The sequence below is a fragment of the Lolium rigidum genome, chromosome 7 (assembly GCF_022539505.1).
Source record: "Lolium rigidum isolate FL_2022 chromosome 7, APGP_CSIRO_Lrig_0.1, whole genome shotgun sequence".
Taxonomy (NCBI): domain Eukaryota; kingdom Viridiplantae; phylum Streptophyta; class Magnoliopsida; order Poales; family Poaceae; genus Lolium; species Lolium rigidum.
The window spans coordinates 296,966,566-296,992,345 of record NC_061514.1 but is presented as its reverse complement, the minus strand read 5'-3'; the positions used below and the strand labels follow the sequence as shown (position 1 = coordinate 296,992,345).

The following is a 25,780-nucleotide window of genomic DNA, read 5'->3' as shown; positions in this document are numbered from 1 at the left end:
CTTAAGAAAAAAATAACTTAACCAAAATAACTTAAGAAAAAAATAACTTAACCAAAATAACTTAAGAAAAAAATAACTTAAAAAATAACTTAAGAAAAAAATAACTTAACCAAAATAACTTAAGAAAAAAATAACTTAACCAAAATAACTTAAGAAAAAAATAACTTAACCAAAATAACTTAAGAAAAAAATAACTTAAAAAATAACTTAAGAAAAAAATAACTTAACCAAAATAACTTAAGAAAAAAATAACTTAACCAAAATAACTTAAGAAAAAAATAACTTAAAAAATAACTTAAGAAAAAAATAACTTAACCAAAATAACTTAAGAAAAAAATAACTTAAGAAAAAAATAACTTAACCAAAATAACTTAAGAAAAAAATAACTTAACCAATTGACTCTCGGTCACCGCCACCGCTCTCTCGGCACCGCCACCGCTCTCTCGGTCACCGCCACACCGTGGACGATATAAAGGAGATGAAAGCATGTCATCTGTATTATCCTATCGGGAACATGTCCATGAAGGTAGCCACCGGCAGTGCTTTACCACCTGGAGCACTCCACCACAACAACCCCATTCCAGATGGCTATGCTCGTGTCACGGTGGAGGAGATAGTCCAAGGGTTTGAGGACCTGGACATTGACATTGCTACACCCGAAGGGGCGACAAGACTTGGAGATGTCAAGCGCCGGTTCATTCCGTGGCGGAAGAAGTTTATCAAGTTTCCGGGCGAGGCGCCAAGGCAAACAAGTCCACCCCCCTCCGGTGGTGGTGGCGGCGGCGGTGGTGGTGGTGGTGGCTCACCTACACCTCCGGCGGGTAAGCCGACGCCGCCCCCAATTCACCTCCGGCGGGTAAGCAGACGCCGCCCCCGGTCCTCGTCCGGCGGGTGATCAGACGCCGCCCCCCAATCCACCTCCGGCGAAGAAGCAGAAGCAGTCCTGGGTTATTAACCCGGACCCTTACGTACCTGCAACCACAAAGATACCGGAGCCATCACTTAAGCCTCTCCCCAAGAGGTCTTGGGAATGTAGTGCCGAGGAAGTCGAGGCGGGCGCGGCTGCTGATTTAGAGAAATGGAGGGCGAGCTGCAAGAAGAAAATAGAGGGCGAGCCCAAGCCAGTATTTTCTGATGAGCAAAAGAAGTGGGCTAAGACATTTTTGAACACACCGTCCCAAGCCGCGAAGAATCTCCCTGACGACTATGAACGTGAACTTCGTAGGCAAGCACTCACGTTCAGGAGGAAGCAGGAGGAGGCGGAGAAGCAGGAGAAGAAAAAATTTGAAATGGGGAAAGAAGTTGCCCAGCTCGGGGAACAAAGTAAACAATCGATCGCCCCGCTCATAGTGCAAGCCGCCGATCCGGATGACCCCCAAATCATAGCAGCTGCGGCAGCACATGGATTGACCGTAGCGAGTGCCACGAGAACAAGCGGCCAACTTAGGTATCACTCTTCGTGCGGTGTTAGGCCTTGATGAGGCGCCAATGAAGGACGCAGTATTTACATATGTGGCGAATGGGCCTCTCGTCGAGCCTCGCGCAGGAAAATGATCTACCTCGACAAATGAAAGGTCTCGCTAAATTGGTACAAGGGTTACATAAAACTTAAAAACGCCAGAGACTATATTTATGCGGATGTTAGACCTGAGCATCACTTCAAACATTACTCTATAACAATTCAACGGAATGAATTGTTCCAGCTGTTCAATCTGCGCGAGCTCGACAAATCTATCATCAGTTGCTATGTTCTGTAAGTGATTTATTAATTTCTACCCCATCTCGTTCATTGCCTGCACTATATATATATATATATATATATATTGTCCTAACTATCTTGTTGTGTACGCTATTATGCAGATTGAAGAAGCGGGAAATGCGAATAAGGCTCATCCATGATGTTGGGTTCATTGACCCACACATCGTTAATTCATATACGTTAGAACACCACCCCGGGGACGTGGAGGCGGACCTGTGGCGGTTTCTTATAAAACAGGAACTCAAAAGTGATATTCTATTTCCTTACCATTTTTGGTGAGTGTTTCTGTCTTGAGCACATTCTCTTTTGTTTACTCCATGCATGGTATGTGGCTAATCGATGAGTTATGCATGACTGTGCGTGTATCGTGTCCACAGGTTCCACTGGATTCTGCTAGTAATTCAAATTCATAACTCCACGAGTTCTCGTCCACGACTCTCTGAATATGGATTCGGCGCTTTGGGGCGACATGAGAAAAATGATGCAAAAGTAATTATTTTCATTCATTTGCGCTCTATATCGATCGGCCTATTTAGTTCATCATTTCCTAATATCAAAAGTAATTATTAATAACTCTCTTGTTCATTTAATTTTCTTTGCCTCGTAGGGTTTGGAGACGGTTCGTAGATCAAAAGGTCGGTGAATTTAAAAAAGAGCTGCAATTTAAAAGGGCAAAGACTGCGCCTGGGGATATTCAGCCACCGGGGACCAATCTATGTGGATACTATGTTTGTGAGAGGATCCGGAGATACACCACTGAGCGGGAGCCGTCTGAGAACAACCTCAAGAGGATTAACCTCCGGGCGACGCTTAGTCCGAAGCTCGCTTCCGACCAATTCAAGAGGAACTAGCTGGATGGTTGGCGAACCAAGTCATCGATCCTAGAGGAGAACACTATGTAGAGGACGTAGAACTTTATATGCACTTATAAATTATGTATGGAAACTTGTTCAAAATTGTATATGTGGTCGTCCGATATTGAATATATATTATTGTATATTCCTCTTGAATTCTTTTTGGTTCTAATGTCAAATTTGTTTGAAATTGTACATTCACATGCATGTATACCGTAGAATATGTGAAACTCCTTCAAAATTAAAATAAAACACAAAAGAAATAAAACAATACAACTTAAAAAGTAACCAGGTTAGGGGAACCAGGTTAGGGGGGGGGCTAAAACCCTAAACCTGCGGCGGCCTTTAGTCGCGGTTGGCGAGCAGAACCGCGACTAAAGGTCCTCCGCCCTGGCGCTCGCCTGCCGCCCACGTGGACGGGCCTTTAGTCGCGGTTCGTAAGGAACCGCGACTAAAGCGGGGACCTTTAGTCGCGAATAATAGGTCGCGGTTGCGCAACCGCGACTAATGGCAGTTGCGCACCGCGACCGAAGGCCATTTTTCCACCAGTGCATGATCCTTAGTTGCGCCCTTTTTAGTTACCCTACGCCTTGGTTTTAGCCCAAATCAAAGTTTGCAAAGTTTGACTAAAGTTATAGCAAAGAATATCAATATCTATAATTGCATATTTACCCAATATAAAAATACATTTCAAGATGAATATAATAGTATTAATTTATATTATAGATATTAATATTGTTTTCTATGCTTGTACTCAAATTTTGTCAAGTTTGATTTTGACTAAACCTAAAACGCAGGGTAATTGTGAATGGAGGGATTATGCATCTTGAATAAACATTTGAAAATTGCATCTTGAGCACGCAACGCACGGACTCGTTCCCGGGCGTTCCCGGGCGCACCCTCGAGCACGGCATCAACGGCATCCGGAACAATGCTCCAAGGCTGGAGATGCCGCCCTCGCTGCCCACAGCGCGCTGGCAGCCGAGGAGGACGTACTCGTCCTCCTCAAACTCTTCTTCCTCGGGGCCAGCACGATCGGTGCCTTCGTCGCACCGCGCCACACCCTACAACGTGCCGAAGCGCGAAGTGAAGGACGAGCCGGAGTACGCGACGCCGCCCGTCAATCGGAGGCGCGGCGGCAACAACGTCTGCATCCACGAGCTAGCGCGGCAGCAGCACAGACGTGCCGGCGGCTCCATCCTCATCCCGGAGCCGGAGGTGAAGGAGGAGCAGGACGATGAGGAAGCCGCGAAGGCCGGGCAGTTGGCGGAGTATGAGCGGCAGCAGCACCTCATTGTCAGCAGCGACGACCCCGACGAGTCGACGACTGCCCAGGGTTGCACGCGGAGTTTGCGATGTCTATGAACGACAAGGACGCCTAGAGGGGCGACCTCGACGCGGCGATCACAATGTCCATCCACGACACCGGGAAGCCGCTCGTCGACCTTACCGACGACGGCGAGGCTGGGCCAAGCAGCGCGGTGAAGGACGAGCCCGTCGACGAGCCCGACGAGCGCGGCAAGCAGGACGAGCCCGTAGTTCACTTACCCCTTGAAGAATTATTAAGGGATTATGTTGTGTGCGAGTAGTGAAAGATAATGATCCATTACTTCTCTCATTTGTGCTTTCTTGCTTCTTATGCATTTCCTATTTTTTGGTGCAGCTTGCTGTGCCTTTTGGTCTGTATGATATTTGAATCAGTTAATTTGTCCTTTTTGGGAGTTTCTGTAGAACTCGTTTGATGTTTTCTTTTAGTTAGGATAGCTGTTCATTCCAACTATCAGGTTGCCATATCTAGATGGCTGAGGCACGGTGTTGAATGCAACTTTCTTTTGTTTCGATCATTTATGTCATTGCTATGTTCTTAGGTCATTCCTGAACAAGGAACTGTTCTTCTTGGAGGATTTATGTATTTAGTATGGAGTTACATCATGAGCCTTTATAATAATATATGAGATTGGTGTAGTCAAGATTATTATATTTACTGATGTGCTTTCATGGTTTCTACTCAATTGATTGTTCAATTTTGAAAAATTAAGGGTGGCAATATTTTTCTGTTGTGCGCTCAGTTAGTTGCATGATTGCATCCACTAAATTCTTGTAGTTCTTATGGCTGCTTGAGGTTTTCATGGTAGAATTAAATTAACTGCGGGTACTGCAAGCCTAACAGTTGTTTAGTAACTATCTTTAAAACCTTTTTGATTGATCATGTACAGTTCTTAAGGATTACCATTTTGTTTAGACCGGCAACCAAGAAGAAGCCCAGCAACAAACTTCTTGAAGTTTGGTGATTTCTTTCCCCTCCCCCTCCCTAAAAATCAGAGGTAAAATTCTTCGAGTTTGCACCTGTTTGTTTGTTCCTGAGATTTGGTGAAGTCGTGTGGATGTGTCCAAGATCTTTGTGATGATGGCCATAAAGATAGTGATGCAGGATACTGGGTATCCAAGGTCGTGGATGCAGCATTTTGAGTTCTACTGTAATCTTGCATATTTGATATCTTTTTTGTGGGAATTTGCTAACTACTACCCTGTGCTTCTACGTGCTAAATATCTAATGTGTGCAATTAATCGGAATTCAAGGTCTGCAAGGTTCATGTGTCCTTATAGAGAAACACACTGCTAGCATTTCCAGATGTTTACTGATCTGTTTTGCTTAGGTTTTGTAAAAGGTCATTGTTTAGCTCTGTGATTTTTTAATCATCATATCCTTTTTACTTAGAAAATGATTGCTAGCATCTTTAGAAGCTACAATATGTTCAGAGTAGATTAGGTATGTTAAGCTAAGAAATATTTGCATTATGACGGCTTATCTCCCTGCAACCTTAACACCTGATACCATTTTTTTTTCACTTCAGCCAATGCTTCCGGGATCCTAACGATTCAGATCCAGGTATAGTTTCTTCTTTCCGGTGTTTGTTTCAGACTGCATCTTTCATGTACAACAACTAGGCCAAAAAAATTCAGATCATGGGTCGTAGTTATTATGAAACTATAAAAAATGATCTATGGCGTTCCGGGCTAGGATACATAGATTTTCAGTTAGCATTGCAACTCAAGTGAGCTTTTAGATAAAATTCTATGTCCTATTCTTCCATGGTAACATAAAGAGAAAAGAGCTACCAGTACTCACCTGTCAAATAGAATATGAAAGTTTCCACTGTTAGTTCATTGGCTAGCCAATGCATCAACTTTTCAGAAGTATTTGTGATTGTTTGGTTTGATCAGTGTCTTTCAAAATTATCACAAAACCCTTAGACTTTTCTTATTAAATCTAGCTAGGTATCGAATTGTTCGAGGTACGACCTAAAAAGGAGACATGAACGACTGATCAAGTTGTTCCTTAATTATTTGACATTGAACATGCTCTCCTTTATATGACACTTTTTTCAGTTCTAACTTGTAAGGCACAAAAATCATTTTAATGCTGGCACTACATCCTTGCATGCCAAGGGAGCAGAGGACCACTGAGAGGAAGTAAAAAGGCAAAATGGGAGTGCAGCTTGCAAGTTACATCCTTTATTTTTTTACATGTATCGACGATATACTGTATCAAGTATTCATACTGTATCAAGTATTCGCGTGTCAGATACCAACTTTCTTATTATCATTATAATGGTCGCAACTTGTCAGCAGTGTATTTTTTTTTGTATCACACTATAACTTTTTTCTCTGAATTATCTGTCATCTACCTCACATTTGGCTACCAGAATAATATGAAGTATGTGCTCGTACGTACTCCCTTGCCATTCAAAATTAATTGACTCAACTTTATCTTGATACCTAAAGGGAATAGTTTTTTAGATGCTCTTAGATACTTTGATATGGATAATAAAATTTGTTGACTTGATATATTTTAGCATAAAACTAGATTTAATGAACATCAAATTGTCAATCTTGGAGCTACAATTGGACGGTACAAACCCTGCTACGAAAGAAGATTGGACCATGATTGGACTGCCGCTGTACGGCGAGGAGACGCCCCATGGGGCGCCTCACTTAACCACTAGTATTAATTAACGCCTTGTGGTGCAGCTTCAGAACAGATGGCGCTAGGTACTGGAGGTTAAAATGGAGATGCAGATATACATGCGCGTGTCCTCGCCGTCGCGCGCCATCCACTTGCCAACCATCGTATCGTATGTATTTTGTAGATTGTGGTTTGATCAGTGCTAATATTTGCTGACTGGTCTTATTCTATAAATCATCAGATAATCATTTTGTGTATTCTAGAGTATGTGCCGGTTGTCGCATCTTTAGCATTATTTTAGCATATCGATACCATTGATATGTTGAGTGAATATTTACGGTAAGGAGAGGGGACAATGTAGCATTAGATCGTTGATGAGTGTTTTTGGTTTTAAAAGGATATTATTTTGCTCCGCTTGCGCTTGGTGGTGCAGGTCCTCCTCTTCAAGGAACTCCACCTGTGTACATTTGGGTGCCTGCTGGTTCTCTGTCTTGAAGGAAGATCATCACTGCCCTATGTTGCAGTGGCGCCATTGCACTACTTCATCGGTTCCAGGTGGGTCACTAAGGCGACTGTGAGGAAGATAATCGGGTGCTTAGGGCTGGCATGGGAAACATGTGTCTGCAGCTCGCAGTAGCATTTGAATTTGAGTGTGTAGAACTTACATGATGCACTATATCTTGTGTTTACTCTGTAATTTTTCTAACTAGGTCATAGAATTCCTTAGCTTTCGATGCAAACTATAGCGAATATAGAGTCTCTTGAAACACTAGTAGTGTGTGAATACTTTTCCTGATGAGTAGTCTGTGTGCACCTCTTGGTCAGTATTGACCTAATTTGCACATAGCTTTGTTTTGCCTAGTTGCTGGTCAAAGCACATATATTTTATACCATTTCATTATAAAAAAGTTCTCTGCATAATCATATTCTTTAGAGAGGTAATTTCTAAGCTTAATTATCACCGGCATGAAGCAAAATGGCGTGGTCTGTTGTCACCACGCCGACCTGATCTAATACAACTAGTCTGATGTTACAGCTGGTATTGACATGGTATCTATGTGACCACGTATAGGTGGAAGTTGGTGACAACAGACCACGCCATTTTGCATCAAAACATTCTTGACAACAGCTTCAACCCAGAGTTTTCATTCTAGACCGACATGCTTGGATGCTAAATTATGCATTATGTCTTCCATACATTTCATAAGCTCGCTGAAAGATTCTGGGTCATGCAATGCGACATCAAAAGCTTCTGCTCCAACTACGATAAGCTTGCTATGCTTTCTCCGCTTAGCTACCCCTGCACATCCCCATACGTACAAATCACTCTCGCGTCTCGGGGGCAAACCATACCTTGCATCCTTCGAGAACCTTCGGAGTACACAACAATGTGGAATTTCAGAGTACCCCACATAATGAAAAACAAACAAGATGTGCTTGCAAGGTAGCCCTTTCCGATACATCCTTCGGCAGCTGCACATTATATATTGTTTCCTCTTTGCTTTCAGGTCTGTAGTCCACTGAAAACAAATGCCGACGTTTATTCATCCATGACACAATGAAGGTTGCTAACCCACCAGCACATCCAAGTTGATCTACAATCTCTAGTCCCCCAATCTTTTTCAGCTCCCCTTGAACGAGGTAGAAGTTTGTAGCAGTGAATTTATGGGCAGCAGATATCTCTATATCCTTGTACTTGGTAACTGCAACCGGTAATGTCTGAGAGTCTATGGTGTCCTGGCAGGTCTCTTCCTCTCGGACACGGCTACTGTTATTCTCGTAGTGCACAACCATATCCACCATTGCCAGTCCAAAGTCAAGGTGAGTGTATAGGGTGGAGTTCAAACTCTCGCTCCTCTGGTTTTTTTTCATTCCGAGGAAATATTCATTCGTTAGATACGCGGCGGACCACAACCTCTTCCTATTATACATCCTCTTCATCCATTCTTTGGTTAATGTCGTCTGGTGCTTCTTGACGAATGCCCTCCATCTCTCCTCGAATATTTGTTTCGAAGTGTTGTAGTATAACAGCGTCCAGAATTCATTGTGACCCAGAGGGGTCAAGGTGCCTCTTCATGTTCTTCTCAATATGCCACGTACAAACATGGTACCACACGCCTGCAAAGACTTCACCAACAACAGCGATCATTGCAGCGTCCCCATCAGTGATGACCCCTTTAGGCTTCTGCTGATACATGGCTTTTAGGAATGTTTCTAGCAACCACTTATATGTTTCTTTTGTCTCTTTCGAGACAATGGCGCATGCAAAAACAGTAGTCTGGCGGTGACTGTTCACTCCCACAAAAGTCATGAACGGTATAGCATACCGATTTGTTTTGTACGTGTTGTCAAACACCATCACATCACCGAAGTCGGCATAGTCCTGCCGAGACTGAGAATCACACCAGAACAGGTGTTTCAATTTGCCATCTTCATTGACCTTGTGGTCAAAATAGAATCCAGGATCATCTCTCTTCCTCTTCTCCATAATGTCAATGGTTGTGTTGGCATGACCCTTTGCGGTCATCTTCCTCTTTTCACGGCAAGACATGTTGTAAAGATCCTTCCTTACAAATCCTACCCTGCTGTAGTTTCCAGTGTCACTGACAAATGTCCTCATAATGTTGAATAATCTCATCCCAGCAGCTCCCAGTGACATGATCTTAAATTTCTGCTGAGCCTTGATCTTTCTATGAGACCAAAGAAAAAATATTTGATCAGCTTTAGCAGGCTTATGGTTGTGATTGTCATCAAATCTCAGAACAGTCCAAACACCCTTTTTCTGTTACACGACACACTCAAATAGGCACCACAGTTGCAGCGAGACTCGGGTTTGTGCCTATACCTTCGGCCTTCCATGGTTAAGTACACCTTTCACGTGTCCCAGCCCTGGAGCAAAGAAACCGCCTATACCGAATGGTGTATGTCCCTAATTCATCAATATCATTCTTTTTCTTCTCGCGTTGAATGCTAAAACCATGTCTTTTGCACACTTGTTGTAGAAATAATAGGCAGCCTCTTCGGAAAGAAAGGTCATGGCCTTTACAGCCTCATACTTTTGATGTTTATTCATTTCAGCATCAATATCATATGGCTCCTTATCATTTTCGAGCTTACTATGGTCCTGCTAGGAACTTCCTGTCACCTAAACAAATATGACAAACATGGCGTAATTTTTACTGACACTTTGATTTGTTCTACTAGATTATGCATTGCAATACAGCTAAAAATCTTACATCGCTTTTGCATACAGATTTTGACTTCTGTGAAACCCCCTTCTAATGATTTTGACTTCTCAGGAACATCATGTTCATTAGCAAAGTATTCTAAATCAGAATCCCCGTAGTAGGTAAGCTCACTGTTTGTGAATACAACACCCTGCGCAATTTGTAGGAAAGTAGCAAGTTACTTGTATATTCATCTTCAACTGGAAAAAGGCAAGTAAGAAAAAAGAAAACATACATCACTCGTATTTTCCGAGGTGGGTTCATCATCTGAATCACTTATGATGTCTTCATCATCGATGTCCATCTACAAAATTTGCAACAATGAGGCAAAATTCAAGGACAAGATATTCCCACACTGTACGAATAAAATATGAAAATGCCAGTGACTCACATTATCAGACTCAGATACAGGATCACCAAAAATGCTATCATCATCATCAGATGGTACTTCATCTTCATCTTCTGAAGATGAAATATCAAAACCCTCCCATCTGGAGTCATCAACGTCCATAGTTACTTTCTCATTGTCAATCCAAGAAGCCATAGAGCCGTCCATCTGTCCAAATAAAACCAACATCACTGACCCAATCAACATAAAAACTCGGTTTGGAATTCATTGTGTAATGCAGATCAACAAAAAATATCCAAAAAATTATTAAAAAAATATTAAAAATTTAACAACAAATTAAACCCTAAGCACAAATGCGACAATACATCCTATAAAGTACATGGAATAAGAAGAGAATAACAGTGTGGCACGGATGGCTAACCTCTTCTGGGCGTCGGTGGCAATCTGGGCAGCCACGGGAAGTTGGGCTCGGCGGCAGTGCGCACGACCTCTTGCTCTGCCTTGCATTGGAACGACCTATATGTCGATCGTGGGGAGGCGGAGGGTGGATGACTCAGACATTCGCCGCCGTATCGTTGTCGTGCGCATCGCGGGGATGGCCAGCGATCCACCGGATGCGGGAAGGATAGGAGATCGCCGAGGTAACCGGCCACACCTGCTACGATCGACCGGGGTACGTGGAAATGGCGGTGGTGAGGGATCGACTGGCTTCAACAAGACAGAGTGATCAAAATCCTAGGTATGAATGGTGGCCGTGGGACGGGTGGAGTCAGGCCAAGGTTGGACGAAGGATCCTTGCCGCGATCGGGCGGACAAGCAGTATTCACCGGAGCAGATCTAGATCGGAGATGGCCGGGCTGACGGCTGCGACGAGCTGATCAAGGTACGTGAGAATGGAAAGTGACAACCGACCACCACATCGATCCATTAGACATATACACCGAAACGTACATACACCGTATACCCTTTCAACGAGTACAAGGGTACAATCGATATGGATCTTCGGGAGCTAACCTAGCCCGACCCGCTAGCGCCGGCGGAAGGAGCACATGCACAATGGTACAGTTATGCAATTGTTGGCTTGGGGGTCTATGGAAGCACATGCCTTATAGTTAAAACATGGTAGTAATTCACAAGATGTAGAAAGTAATTGCAGTTATTATGGGGAAGTATAGAGATATCCTATTCGAAGGAGGACGGAGTTCAATTCAGGGAATGGATCCTTCTTTTTATTAATTTGATAAAAAGTAGTTTCTATTTTTCTATATCTATGATTTTGATTTTCGATGAATGAGCCTATTTGTTTTTACTTCGATTATGTAAATCTAAAGAACACGCATTAGGATTACGATTTAAAAAAAAACATATTAGAGCTGTACAGATTCATAGACCTTCTCGAAAACAAATGAAACGAATTATTTATAAAAATGATTTGAAATGTTTCAAAGACTCAACATGCCTTTTGTTTGCATTGGGCTATTTCAAAAACATAAACATAATGCAATGGCTCCTTGTGCTCTGATTGATTATTTATATTGTGATCTATCTAGAAGCAGTACCAAGGTGTGCAACTTGAATATTGTACGACGAGCGACTGATTCATTCCACAACTCGCGCACGCGGGCGGCTGCATGGGCCGCGCGAACCTTCTGCAAGATCTCACGTGTGCTATTATTTTCTTTTCTATTTACAATGATGTGAAATATTTCCGTAGCAGAGAATTGAACTGAGTAACAAATTAAATAAGGGGAGTGATGTTTTGGCACATGAAAGCGTATGCTTCAAACGCATGTTAGTCACATTTTGAAATGTCAAAAAAATTAAAACAAAAATTTCGCACGTACATCTGCATTTGCTAGGCGTTCAAAGTCATTTCATTAAAAATGGACTTGTCGCGTGGCGTGTGTAATAAATACAAAATTCGGTGGTAAAATAAAAGGCTTATCACTAGATAAATTGTCTCTTTTTCGCATAAACTATAAAAAATATCGTTTTTTTGTGAAACTTGACGAACATACATATATTATGAAGATGTACATGTAAATTTTTTTGTCAAATCTTTTTGACACTTTAAAATATGTTTTTATGGTAGAAAGATCGTACGTACTCGGGAGCCAAATTAAATTTCTGATTAAATAAGTTCATTAAAACTGCGCCGTATAGGTAGCGAGACATCAACAACCGAAACGTTCACTCACAGCAACACATTCACGTGTAGCTATGACACACATCTATATATATCACCTCTCTTCACGCTAGCTGCATGCAATCACATAGGTTATCACTGCACTTGAGTAGCTGGCTGCAATGGAAAGGGTTTTGATCCTGTTTATCACAGCCGTATCCGCGTTACTGGCCCTTTGTTTTCTCAAGTTTTCCGGTGGCAAGAGCAAGCCCGAGCACAAGTTGCCTCCAGGGCCATGGACCCTCCCGATCATCGGCAGTCTCCACCACGCCATCAGCACGCTGCCGCACCGCAGGATGACAGAGCTGTCCCGCCGTTATGGGCCGGTGATGCTCCTCAAGCTCGGTGAGGTCCCCTCCGTGTTCATCTCCAGCTCCGAGGCGGCCGCCGAGGTGCTCAAGACAAACGACCTGGTGTTCGCGAGCCGGCCAAGCAGCGTGACGCTGGACATCATAAGCAGCGGCGGCAAGAACATCGCCTTCGCCCCCTACGGCGACCACTGGCGCCAGATGCGCAAGGTCTGCATTGTGGAGCTCCTCAGCGCCAGACAGGTGAGGCGCATGGAAGGCATCAAAGCCCAGGAGGTGGGCAACCGCCTTGCCACCATCACCGCCTCCAATGGCGCCACACTCAACGTCAGCCACATGGTGGCAGCTCTCAGCGTCGACATTGTGACACGGGCCGTCTTTGGCGGGAAATTCACGCAGCAGGACGAGTTCCTCCGCTAGGTGGACAAGGCCTTCGTGCTTGTGTCCGGCTCCAGCCTCGTCGACCTCTTCCCGTCCTCGCGGCTGGTGCGGTGGCTCAGCAGCGACGAGCGCCGCACGAGGAGCTGCTACGGCCGCATCCAGCGCATTATCACCGACATCATCGACGAGCGCAAGGCGGCAGGAGATGGCAGCCATGGCGTCTGCGGCACAAACGAGGAGGACCTGCTGGGCGTTTTGCTCAGGCTGCAGCTGGAGGACTCCTTGCAATTCCCTCTAACCGCAGAGGTTATTGGCGCCGTCTTGTTTGTGAGTACTTCCTCCTTCCTAAATTAGGATGCATAGTGTAGTTTTAGTTTAAATTGAACTTTGTAAACCTTAACCAAAATATAGAAAACAATATTAACATCTGCAACATTAACTCAAAGAATCAACACGAAAAATGTTTTTATATTATATGCATTTGGTATTATGAAAGTTAATATATTTTCACATATAGTTAGTCAACCTTTAGAAAGTTTGACTTTGACCAAAACTACATCCTAAATTAAATTGAGAAGGAGGGAATACTTTGCTTTATGCATGTATATATAGCTTGACTGCTTTTCTTTATTCTGTAGTATAATACTTTTTTCTTGGTCTGGGTAGCATTAATTAGGAAAACAATGTGTGGCGCTATAGCATTAGGTGGTGATCTCTTTCACCATTACAGATCTCAATTATTATCTAAATAAACTTTTGGGTTGTGTAACTGAAGTGATTCTGAACTCATGTTGGTCAAAACGAAACAGTAAAAATGATAACTAACAGGTACCGATCCCAGGTTTCAGATGAATCCATTTATATATTTGCCATGAATTGTGTCAACAGAAACTAAAATTTAAGTGATTGGCTCCATTTTGATGAACTGGTATAATTTTTTTTGAACAAGGGCAAAAGCTTTGCCCATTCATTGGTTAAGAAAGGAGTTTACAAGAAAGTAAAAGGTTTGAACATTATTACAAATTACTCTCGCGGCATCGATTGACTCAAACTCTTAGCACCGGCTACCACCCAAAGGTTTGCTTATTTTGTAATCCTATCGAAGATGACTTGCGACGGAGCACGCTTGTTCTTGAAGACTCTATCGTTTCTCTCATTCCAAATCTCCCAAATAATGAGCATGGCAAGTGATGCCAACCCTTTGCGGTTTTGCCCCGAGGATATCATGTTACACCATTCGGTAAAGGATAGGTCCGCCCAATTGTTGGTATGAATAGCTGGAATATCGAATCTTTCTTTGGCCTTGTCCCAAAGGCGGAAGGAGAAACGGCAATGAGCAACAAGGTGATCAGCGGATTCCAAGCATTGGTTGCAAAGAGGGCAAGCTCCACAATTTGGCCAACCACGCTTAGCCAACCGGTCGGCGGTCCAAATTCTATTTTGGTACACAAGCCAAATGAACAACTTAATCTTGGGAGGTGCCCACATCTTCCACATTGACTTGTATAAACTTGAGTAGGTGGTACCCAAAAATTGCAAATTGTAGGCGGACTTGGTGGTGTAGTGCCCACTCTCGGTGAGTTTCTAAGAGATCTCATCCTCGTCATTTTCATTGAGGTGGAAGTTTTGTATGAGGCTCCAAAGCTCAATGAATTGGGAAAGGTGCTCCAAAGAAAAATATCTTTCCTGGAACGAGGTGTCAAGTGGTAGATAGCTTGGGAGGCGATGACGGATTTGATCAAAGTGGAAGGGCCGGCCATATAGATGTACTTTCCATTCCAAGTGGGGAGCTTGCCGGTGCACTTGTCCTCAAGATGTTGAATATCTTTCCTCTTAAGTTATCTAACCGTAAGGGGCAGCCCAAGGTATCGCATTGGGAAAGACTCTCTCTTTGTCGGTATGTCAAGAAGGATGTCGTCAAGGTTAAGGCTTCCGCAACGAATCGGTACAACGAAGCTTTTATGGAAGTTTGTACAAAGACCGGTCACTTTCCCAAAGTCATGAAGGATGTAAGCAAGATTTTGGACATCCTCCTTCAAAGGCGCCACGAAAATTGCCGCATCATCCGCATAGAGAGATGTGCGGAGGATATGGCATCAACCCCGGAGCTTGTGTAGAATGTCATGGGTAGTCGCTCTTTCCAAAATTTGGGCTAAAGTGTCAATGACAAGGACAAAAAGGAGCGGCGAAAGGGGGTCTCCTTGCCTTAGCCCACGGCCAAGGCGAAAAGGATAGCCGGCCACCTCGTTGAGAAGGACCCTAGAGGAGCGCGACAATCCAATTCCGGAAGCGGACCAGGAAACCCCTTCTCACAAGAAGATCAATGAGGTACCCATCGAATAGAGTCGAAAGCTTTCCGAATGTCGAGCTTGAAGAGGAGAGCCGGGGTCTTGTTCTTGTGGAATTTTGTGGCAAGATTCTTAACATATAGGAAGTTGTGGTGGATGCTTCTTTTTTTTATGAAGGCACTTTGGGCATTTGATACAAGCTCATCCATAATAGGCCCCAAGCTGTTTTCCATGATCTTCGACACAATCTTGGCAATGGCATGGATCAAACTAATAGGGTGGTAGTCAGATATCTCCTCGGCGCCCTCCTTCTTAGGCAATAGGGCTATGTTTGCGGAATTGAGCCAATGGAAATTTTCGGCGTGTAGATTCCTAAAAAGATGGATTACTTTCATCACGTCTGCTCTTATAGTGCTCCAACATCTCTTGAAAAATTGGCCGGTGAAGCCGTCCGGCCCCGGGGCCTTATCTCCGGGCATTTGCTTGATGGCCTATTTGACCTCTTCCTCGGTGAAAAGCTCCCCAAGAGAGTGTAGATCCGGAGAAGGAAAGTTGAGCTCCGCCCAATTGAAGTCATGGCTATTAGGTTGTCTTCTTCCTGTGATTGCCTTGAAATGGTCGTATACGATTTTCTCCTTTTGGTCGTGCTCCGTGACCCACCCATTGTTTTTCTTGAGGCGGTGTATGTGGTTTTTTCCTTCTTCTTGCATTGACCCGTAAATGGAAAAACTTGGTGTTGGCATCTCCCTCTTTGATGTTTGCAACGCGACATCTACCTATGTAAACTCTGCCAAAAGGGACAACCTGCGAGACCAACCCAACATGACACAAATACATAAACACAAGCATTTCCCAAGGTTTTCAAGTTGGTCTGTCTTTGGGCTCCTAGCAAAGCTAGTATAGAACTATTAATGTCAGCTTCTATATTGCATATTCATTGTACAAGGTTTATATTGTTATAGAATATACCTCTTCATACCGTCATACAGCTAATGCATAACCATAGATATCTCAACTGTCCTTCGCAGGTTATATTTGTAGGTTCCACAGATACAACTACAGCCACTTTGGAGTGGGCTATGTCAGAGCTCGTGAGCAATCCTAGAGTCATGGCTAAGGCGCAACAAGAGGTCCGGGAGGTGCTAGGTGCTCACCGATCTGTCATAACTAACAGTAACCTTGCTGAACTCCACTACTTGCGCATGATCATCAAGGAAGTTCTTAGGCTGCATCCGCCAGGTGCTATAGTATTCCGTAGGAGCAGGGAGAACTGTACCATTATGGGTTATGACATACCTGAAGGCACCAACGTATGTGTTAACGTCTTCGCGGTTTCCAGAGATCCAAGATACTGGAAAGATCCTGAAGAGTTTAAACCCGAGAGATTCGAGTGCGGCAACATTGACTACTATGGGACAAACTTTGAATTCACTCCCTTTGGGGCTGGGAGACGGCAGTGCCCTGGGATGCTGTTCGCAACATCGACCGTGGAAATTGTATTGGCAAACCTTCTATATCACTTCGATTGGATGCTCCCTGATGGGGCTAGCCTAGCTTCGTTTGACACCTCAGAGAAATTTGGTCTCACAATAAGCAGAAAATATGACCTGGAACTCAAAGCTGTCCCACACGTGTGGTCCAACGTGATGTCATCCAAGTGAGGCAACCTATGCGCGGCAATGTATGAAGGCATATATGCACCTTCTGCCTTTATATCTATTTTGTATTGTACTTCTAAGTTCTAAATATTATTATAGAATAAGAGAAGCTTATTCAATAAAACAAATGGTATTCTACTGTTGCTCGTATTACCATCCCTAAACCAAACAATTTTTTTAGAGAAACAGGGGCACAACCCCCGGTTCCAAATTATATTGAAACCAGACAAACAAGCTACATCATCCAAGTTTTTAGCATACAGCATCTCACGCCTCTCTCCAGGCAACACGCAGCCCAAAGACCAAAGTATCAAACTTACATACCACTCCAGAGCACGAGAGAGGAGAATGCAACAGCAAAACAACAACAAAAGAGAAAAGGCCAGCATTTGCACCCTCAGACCAACACCATCTCCAAGCTACTGACGATCCAGAACTTGGAATCCTGCTCCATCACCCACCAGGATCAGGTCGTTACCCTCCAGAGTCCTTGCCAGATCTTCTGCTGTGATCAACATCGGGCCAAACCCCTCGCGTTGTTCATGTCGCAAACCTCCAACGTCGATCTTGCCCTTTTTTGGGGAGTCACCCAGGCTCCGGCCACAATAGCAGTGGTGGCACTCGAGCCAGATCCTCCACCTTGCTCAGCAAAGTCCTCAGCTCTTCTCTTTCTTCTTCCTTCAGCAGTATTCTCCATTGAGCACAGCTGCAGGCCAAGCGTCTCCACATTCCCTGCATGTCAGTCCATTGAACACGATTGAACACATGATCATTTCTGGTAACCCAGATAGTCCTCAGGACAGCAGCAAAGATCATATTGCATTTCTTATATTTCTTCCTATCATTTCACAGAGAAGAAACATCATGCATATTTGAAATCTTAAGATCGAAATACAAAGCAATAACAATTTCTTTCCAAATATTCGTAGCAACCACACAATCAAAAAATAAATGTTGACAAGATTCCACTTCATTGCTGAAAATACAGGTTAAATCATCAACATTTTGTCTTTTGACCAAATTATCTCTAATGAGGAGTTTGTTGTGGGATAGCAACCAAAGGAAGAAATGAATTTTGGGGGGTACTTTGATTTTCCAGACATAGTGAATATGAACAGTCTTAATCCCCCAAAGTTAACAGCAGCATATAGAGATTTCACACTATACAAACCATTAGCTTCCCACTTCCAAATCAAACTGTCCTGAATGCTATTCAACTGGATGGTTTGAGAAATTTGTTGGATTTCCATCCATTGTAACATCAGTCTATGGTCAAAACATCTCCTAAAGGTCATTTTCAAAGAAAACCCATCCCACAAATCAGCAATGACTTTATTTTGTTCACTCACTAGGAAATATACTTTCCAATATTGAATAGCTAGGGAGCAGGAACCAAACCAATGGTCCTCCCAGAACTTAATGTTTCTACCATTCCCAATTTTCCACTGATAATCCATCTTATGAGCTTTGGCAGCCCACAACACCCCTTTCCAAAAAGGAGAGGCACCATTGGCAGAGAAAGAGAAGATGTTAGGGTTGCCCACATTATATTTGTTGTCTACTATTTGTTTCCATAATTTGTTTTCATTGAAATGATATCTCTTAATCCAGGAAGCTAATAGGCACATGTTCATCTCTGGTAGATCAGGAATGCCCAAACCTCCATACTATTTTTTCCTAGTGACCAACCCCCAATTAGCCAAGTGATACTTATGATGTCCCTCATAATTATCCCAAAGGCAGTGAGCCATCTGAGAATTAATGAGAGTAATAGCCCATTTAGGGAATTTGATCACACTAAGGAGATAAATGGGAATACTGGCCAAGACACTCCTCACCAGCTCTAATTTAGCAGCATGGTTAAGGAGCTTTCCTCTCCAGCCAGCAGCTTTCATGAGGATTTTATCAACTACAGGTTGTATGTTCTCTTTTTTTAGTTTGCTGTGGTGGAGAGGAACTCCAAGATATTGTAAAGGGAATTCTCCCATCTTACAACTAAGGGATTGCACAAAGAGTTGTGCATCACTCTCTACCACATTAATAGGGACTAGATCACACTTATGAAGATTAATCCTCATCCCAGACATATGTTCAAAGCAAGCCAAGATCCATTTTAGATTTATGGCACAAGTTAACCTATTTTCAAGAAAGAGTAAAGTATCATCAGCATACTGCATGCTAATGATCCCCCCCCCTCCCAACTCTTGCATGAGTCCAGCTATTTGTCCTCCATAAGCAGCCTTAGACAGGATCTTAGTGAAAACATCAGCCATAAAGTTGAAAAGAATGGGGGATATAGGATCCCCCTGTCTCACACCTCTGCTGGTGAGGAAGAACTGACTATTACAGTCATTAATCCTAACACCAACAGAACCATTGTGTAAAAGCCCCTCAATAACAGACATCCACTTAGGGCTAAAGCCCCTCATTTTCATCAATCTTAAAAGAAAGTCTCTATCCACTCTGTCATATGCATTTTCATAATCAAGTTTAAAAATAAAGCCAGTTTGCCCTTTGTGGACAGCATCATGAATCACTTCATGAGCAGATACTACACTTTCAAGTATATATTTCCCCTTAATAAAAGTTGTTTGATTAGGAGAAATAAGTTTCTCACTAACAACACCCAGTCTATTAGTGGCACATTTAGAAAAAATCTTAAAACTGCAATTGGTTAATGCAATAAGTCTGAACTTCTGTATAGTTACAGCATCAGTTTCCTTTGGGATTAGAGTCAATAGAGAAAATTTTAACCTAAAGAGATCAAGTTTCCCCTCATTCCAATCCTTAACCATAGCCATGAAATCAGCTCTAATGAGCTCCCAAAAATGTTGATAAAAGAGAAAGGAAAAACCATCAAGTCCAGGAGCACCTTCAGCATAAGAGCCAAAGATAGCATCCTTTACCTCTTTTTCAGAAAAAGGAGCATCAAGCATTTCATTATGATCCTGGGACACCATATCCTCTGGGTCCCAGAAGTCATCCACCAAATCAATATCAAGACAAGGTTCTTTGCAAAACAAGGTCTTATAATAATTAGCAGCAATGTCCAACATACATTTGTTGTCTTCTACCATTCCTTCATCACCTTGCAACTGACAAATTTGATTTTTCCTCCTCCTCTGATTAGCTACAGAATGGAAGTAAGCAGCATTATGATCTCCTTCTAAAATGTATCTTTCTCTAGACCTTTTTCTAGCTTTTATCTCCTCATTACTCCCAATTTTAGTAAGTTCAACTGAGATATCCTTCATTCTATTCTTAGAAACAGGAGACAGGGGTTGTGTTCCAGAAAGAATGTCAAGCAGGTAATATTCAGCAACCATACTTTGTTTATTTTTCCTTTGAGCAGACTCAATATTGGCATACCAACCTTTTAAACCCTTTCTAGTATTTCTATTTTTAAATTGCCATCTATCAATGGATTTTTGGAGATGACAGGGGGCTTGCCAGAACTTGGCAACCACCTGTTCAAAACCGTCAATTTTAAGCCACTATTTCTCAAATCTAAACTGTTTGGAATGGGGAATTTTCAAAGCCCCAGTGTCAACAACAAGAGGGGCATGATCACTGCCAACTCTGGCCTTAGAGGCAAGACTACTAGCAGGGAACAGAGAATCCCAACAGGTAGACACAAAAACTCTATCTAGTAAAGCCATAACCAAATTATCTTGATTATTAGCCCAAGAGAATTGCCTACTAGGGTTTTTAATCTCCATCAGATTGAACTTATTAATCCAATCATTAAAAAGATTAGCCCAATGTTGGTTAATGTTACCAGTATTCTTTTCACATTTCTCTCTAATGAGGTTGAAATCACCACCAATGAGGGTACGACCATTCCAACAGGCCATGTTATTATGCAACTCATTGATAAAATCTAACTTATGTTCCTCATAAGGAGAGCCATAAACAGCAATAACTCTTCAAAGGACATTATCTTTTTTAGCCTTAATTTGCACAAATACAAAGGATATCCCATTTAACTATATCAAACATATCAATGCTAACACCAACAAGAATCCCTCCAACAGTTTTCACAGCTGGCAACCAATTCCAAGAGAACTTATCTCCTGGATCTAGTTGCTTCAGCTGTAGACTGGAGAAATCCTCCTTTTTAGATTCAGTAACCCTGTAAACCAAACAATACATAGTTACTACATGATAATTGACATAATTATTGTGTCGTGGTCTTTTCCGATGATAATTTATGTTCGGCGTGGCACGCGTTGGCACACTTGGATGGTTGCACACCGAGGAGACAAAGGTTTATAGCCACATAAGTCATTATCCAGCATGGAGTGGACTGTAAAGACCCTACTTCTTGTTTGTGGCAGCTTGGTTATCTCTGGTGTGCTTGGAGATGAACTCGGGGCAGTTTGAAGCTCGTCAATGGTGGTGGTGAATGGTGAGATGAGATCAGTTTTGCTTGGACTCGTTATATACTTAGTGGTATAGGGTTACTGGCGCCAAGCCAATATACGTTTGGGAGGTTATCGGCGCCATCTTGTTTGTGAGTACTTTTCTTTATGCTTGTATAGTTTTAACTACTTTTCTTTATTCTGTACCTTTTGTGATACAGTTAACTTTGTACTAAACATCTGATATTTATTATAGATCCGAAGGAGTGTAGTATTTTTTGTGTGAGTAGCATTAATTAGGAGAACTATGGCGCTATAGCATTAATTGGTTAGGAGAGTTCTTTTTCACTATTTTCAAATCTCAAATATTATGTAAGAAATAAACTTTTGGGAACATATCATTGAAGTGATTCTGAATGCAACAGTACCTTTGTGTTGTCTAAGTAAAACGAACGAGTCAAAACGAATGCAACAATACCTTTTTGGGACGTGCACTAGGCTCATTTGTTTGAAACCTCCTAGAAGGCTTGTAAACATCTCTATCTTTCAATGAAATGAGACACAAAGGTTCTTTACGTTTTCTCGAGAAAAAAAAATGTAACTAACAGGTACCGATCCCAGGATTCAGCAATTAAATACATTATATACTTGGCATGAATTGTGTCAAGAGAAACTGAAGTGATTGACTCTATTTTGATGTAATCATATACGAGTCTTCTACCCACCATTAATTAGAGGATAACCAGACATGTACCTATGTAAACTCTGCCAAAACGGACAACCTGCAACAACATGACACGAATAAAATAAACACAAGTGCATCCTAAGGTTTTCAACTTGGTCTCTCTTTCAGCTCCTAGCAAAGCCAATATAAAACTAAGGGTTGACAACTGATTTAATAAGACTACGATTGACCAGTGCTCTAAGGCAACCTGACATTATAAATCTAGATATCAATCCGAATGTAGGAAAAAAAAACTTTACCCGCATCATCCCACATAAGCATGGTCTCACCTTGCTTTGTACCAAAGATGGAGGCCATGGCATGACATAGGGATGGACACGGAAAGTGACTCTGGTACGGGCACTTAAAGAGCCGATGCAGTTCTGCGGTTTCCAGGAAAAATGATAAGAACTCGATAGGTACAAAAAGCAATCAAACAAATAGCTTGTGTTCCTTGTTATGTAAGTATGTCCTTACCATTTAAGTGCACAAGATAGGGGGAGGGGAAGACCGGTACAACCTCCAGGTAGGGGTCGAGGAAGAACGCGGTGCGTGGAGAAAGTGGAAGCGGAGGCGGAAGGCGGGGGACGAGCGGACGGCACGGAGGAAGGCGCGATAGGCGAAGGCGGCGCGGGCAGGGGGACGAAGATCTCGCGGAGCAGGTCGTCACTGAGAGGGGTTATGGTGGTTGGATCTGAGCTGGTGCCGGTTGTCTCGCCGGCGGCGAGATGGCTGGCAGGACATGGCTGGTGGCGCAAGCTCTCCCCCCCTGTCTAGGGTTCCTTCCTAGCGCAGCGCCGCCGCCATGCCCTCCCCGCCTCCGTCCGCCCCCTCCCCCTCCTCTCCCCCGACGTCCCGGCCCTCGCTGTCGCTCCCCGCGGGGGCAGCAGGGCGACCACAGCCTAGCTCCTCCCCGTCCCCCTCCTCCGTCTCCCCCTGCCACCGTTGTCGGCGCAGGCCGCCAGGCAAAGCCCCGTGTGGTGCCGACGACGGCAGAGTTACTCGTCCCCGTGTGCTTGGAGGGGTGGCGCGGGGCCTTCTCCTTCGGCGACGGTGCGCCTCGGCCTGGGAGGTTCCGGCGGCGGCGTGGTTCTCCGGGCGGCGGGGTGGCGATGGCGCGGCGGGGTGGTGAGGTGGCGCGCGGCGGTGCTCTCCCGGCCCAAATCCAGGCCCTTTGAGGCTCATCTGGGGATGGGCGGGCCGGGCGTGGGCGCTGCCGGACTGCTTCTGGCGGGCTGGGGAGGTGGCCAGATCGGAGGTTGGATGAGGTGGAGGCGCGCGTCCAGCAGCATCCTGACAGGAGCTTCACGAGCATGGACTAGGTGGGTTTGTGCTCGGCTGGGCCAGGAGGGCCTGGTATGCCCCTTGTCGGCGTGTCCGGACGGGTACCACCATTGGCGGTGGAGGCGGTTCCCTCCCGCGTGGCCACTACCTTGTTGCTCCTGGGCCTCGAGATCCTCCTTGGTCCCGCTGGCCTCGGTTTGTTGGCCGCGGTAAGGCGGCGATGGTGGTTCTATAGTTGTGGGGGCGCACGTTGGTGGACGTTGAGCTTGGTGGACCACAATGGAGCGTCCGGGGCAAGGTTGCGAGAGTCGTGAGAAATCTCTGTCGGGCTGGCCGACACCAATGTGGTGACGCCCGCGGATGCCACCCTTCCTTCCTGAAGGGCTTTGGGTGAAGCCCTCCTCCCTTGTTCTTGTGCGTACCAGGGGAAACCCTAGGACATGTCCGGGTAGCAGCGTCTTCGTCGTCGCATTCCTTTTTGAAGGTGCTACTTGGTACGCGGCGTTTCAGAGTGCTAGGAGCGTGGTGGGAATTCTTCGGAGGTCGCAACGGCTACAGGACATCTTCGTTTTCGTCGATCCGACCTTTTCGGCTTTCTTTCTCTTTTCTTTCTTTTATGTTTTGTCTTGGGTGTGACTGTGCTGATGCCCCAGCAATTGTATCGTGTGGTTGTTATATTAATATAGCAGGGCGAAAGACTATTTCGAGAAGTATTCCAGGTTTTATTTAGATGGCTGGTTCGAGTTAGAGCTCTTAGAAATGTCAGCCTAGGGCCTGGGAAGAGTAAAAGAAAAACACTCTGGCCCAGATGCGTGATCGGTACTGTGGGCTGGGCCAATTTAATGAAACAGACCTAAAACAAATCGAGAAAACACCCTACCTTAGCATGTGAAAAGAACATCTAAAAAAAAGCATGTAAAAAGAAGGTTGCTGTAAAAAGGTTTTTTTTTGTGAGGACAAGTTAAGTATAGAAAATTATCAGATGGTTTCTAATTTTTTTCTTGACACTATCTTTTCACATTTGTTCTCCTTTTTCGGCTACCTATATTTATTTTTATGGTCACAAATAGTTTTTGTCCAAGGTATACTTTATTTATGTTTGTCAAAAAATACGATAATTTTTAGTCCTTTCGGCCGCCATAGGAAATAGGTCTTGAAGTGTGAGACTGTCTTCACTAGCGGAATCCTTTCGGTTTCACTCCCCTCATGTCTAGGGATGGCAACGGGGACCGTTTACCCGAAACCCGACGGGGTTTTCCTCTATTAGGGGCCGGGTGTGGTATCTAATTTATCCCCATGAGGGTATTAACGGCAAGACATGCTCCCCGATGGGGAGAGCGGGGCGGGGGGCGTTCCAGCAGTCCCCATACCCGAACCCCGCGGAGCCCCGCATGTATCGGTAATATCCCACAAATTTAGCTTGTCCTGCTTAATTTCAGCTAAACACGCATTTACGTTCGTCACTAATGCTTGCTTACCTTCTGGTAATCACGCGATTTGTTGCCAAAATTTTGTCTATATAAACCATTCTTCGGTCAAACCCTCGTTGTGTGAACTATGTGAGTCAAACATAAGTACTCGTTATGTCTTATGTGTGTCAGTGTGTGGTGTTGTGACTCTACACGTATTAAGTTATTTTTGAGCTTGAATTTCTGCGATATTTTCATGATTTGTCTACTGTTTGTGATGGGGGTGGGGAACCCGTGGATCTGCTATACCCGGTGGGTGATGGGGACGGGGGGAAATAGTCCCCAAGGTGGGGAATGGGGATGGGGACGGGGGAATTTCACAATCGCGGGGACGGGGAAGAAAAGGCAGTCCCCGCGCGGGGGCAGACCCGTTGCCATTCCTACTCATGTCGTTGTCTTGCCGCTGCGTAATGAGGGGAACCTCATGTTCTTCCAGTTATGTTGGAAAAAATATTTATGATTTTTTTCATTTATGTTGGCAACGCTCTGGCATTGGGTGTGATGCTAACCCATACTTTTCAGAAAAAATATGATGCCAAGCTCAAGGTGATCACAGCCTCTGGCCCTCTGTAGATAACTAGATATATTAGAATTCCAGAGTTGTAGTAGGGAACTCAAACAGCACCGTGAAGTTTGACACACAAACCCCAATAAGCTAGTATATTTTTCAAAGACTGAAATTCTTTCAATCCAGCCTATGTTCAAAATAACACAAACAAACCCCAAAGTTTATTACCAAAAGAAGCCTACACGCAATAAATTGGACCGACATTCACAAAATGTCCAGTTGGCTGAGATTGAGCAAACGCAGCATAAAAGAAGATTCTAACATAAGTAAAATAATACTCATGCTAGTTACACCTGGTGGCAAAATCATAATATTGAGCAACCTTTATTGATATGCTACCATCAGTAATCAAGGTTGCTGGTCAAGATATACATCAACGTCAAACCTCGGTAGGGGTC

At 43.8% G+C, this 25,780-nt stretch overlaps 1 pseudogene; it reads left to right on the top strand.

Moving 5' to 3' along the window:
- Positions 1 to 12,622: 12,622 nt before the first annotated feature.
- Positions 12,623 to 16,979, top strand: LOC124676013 (annotated as a pseudogene).
- Positions 16,980 to 25,780: the final 8,801 nt, after the last annotated feature.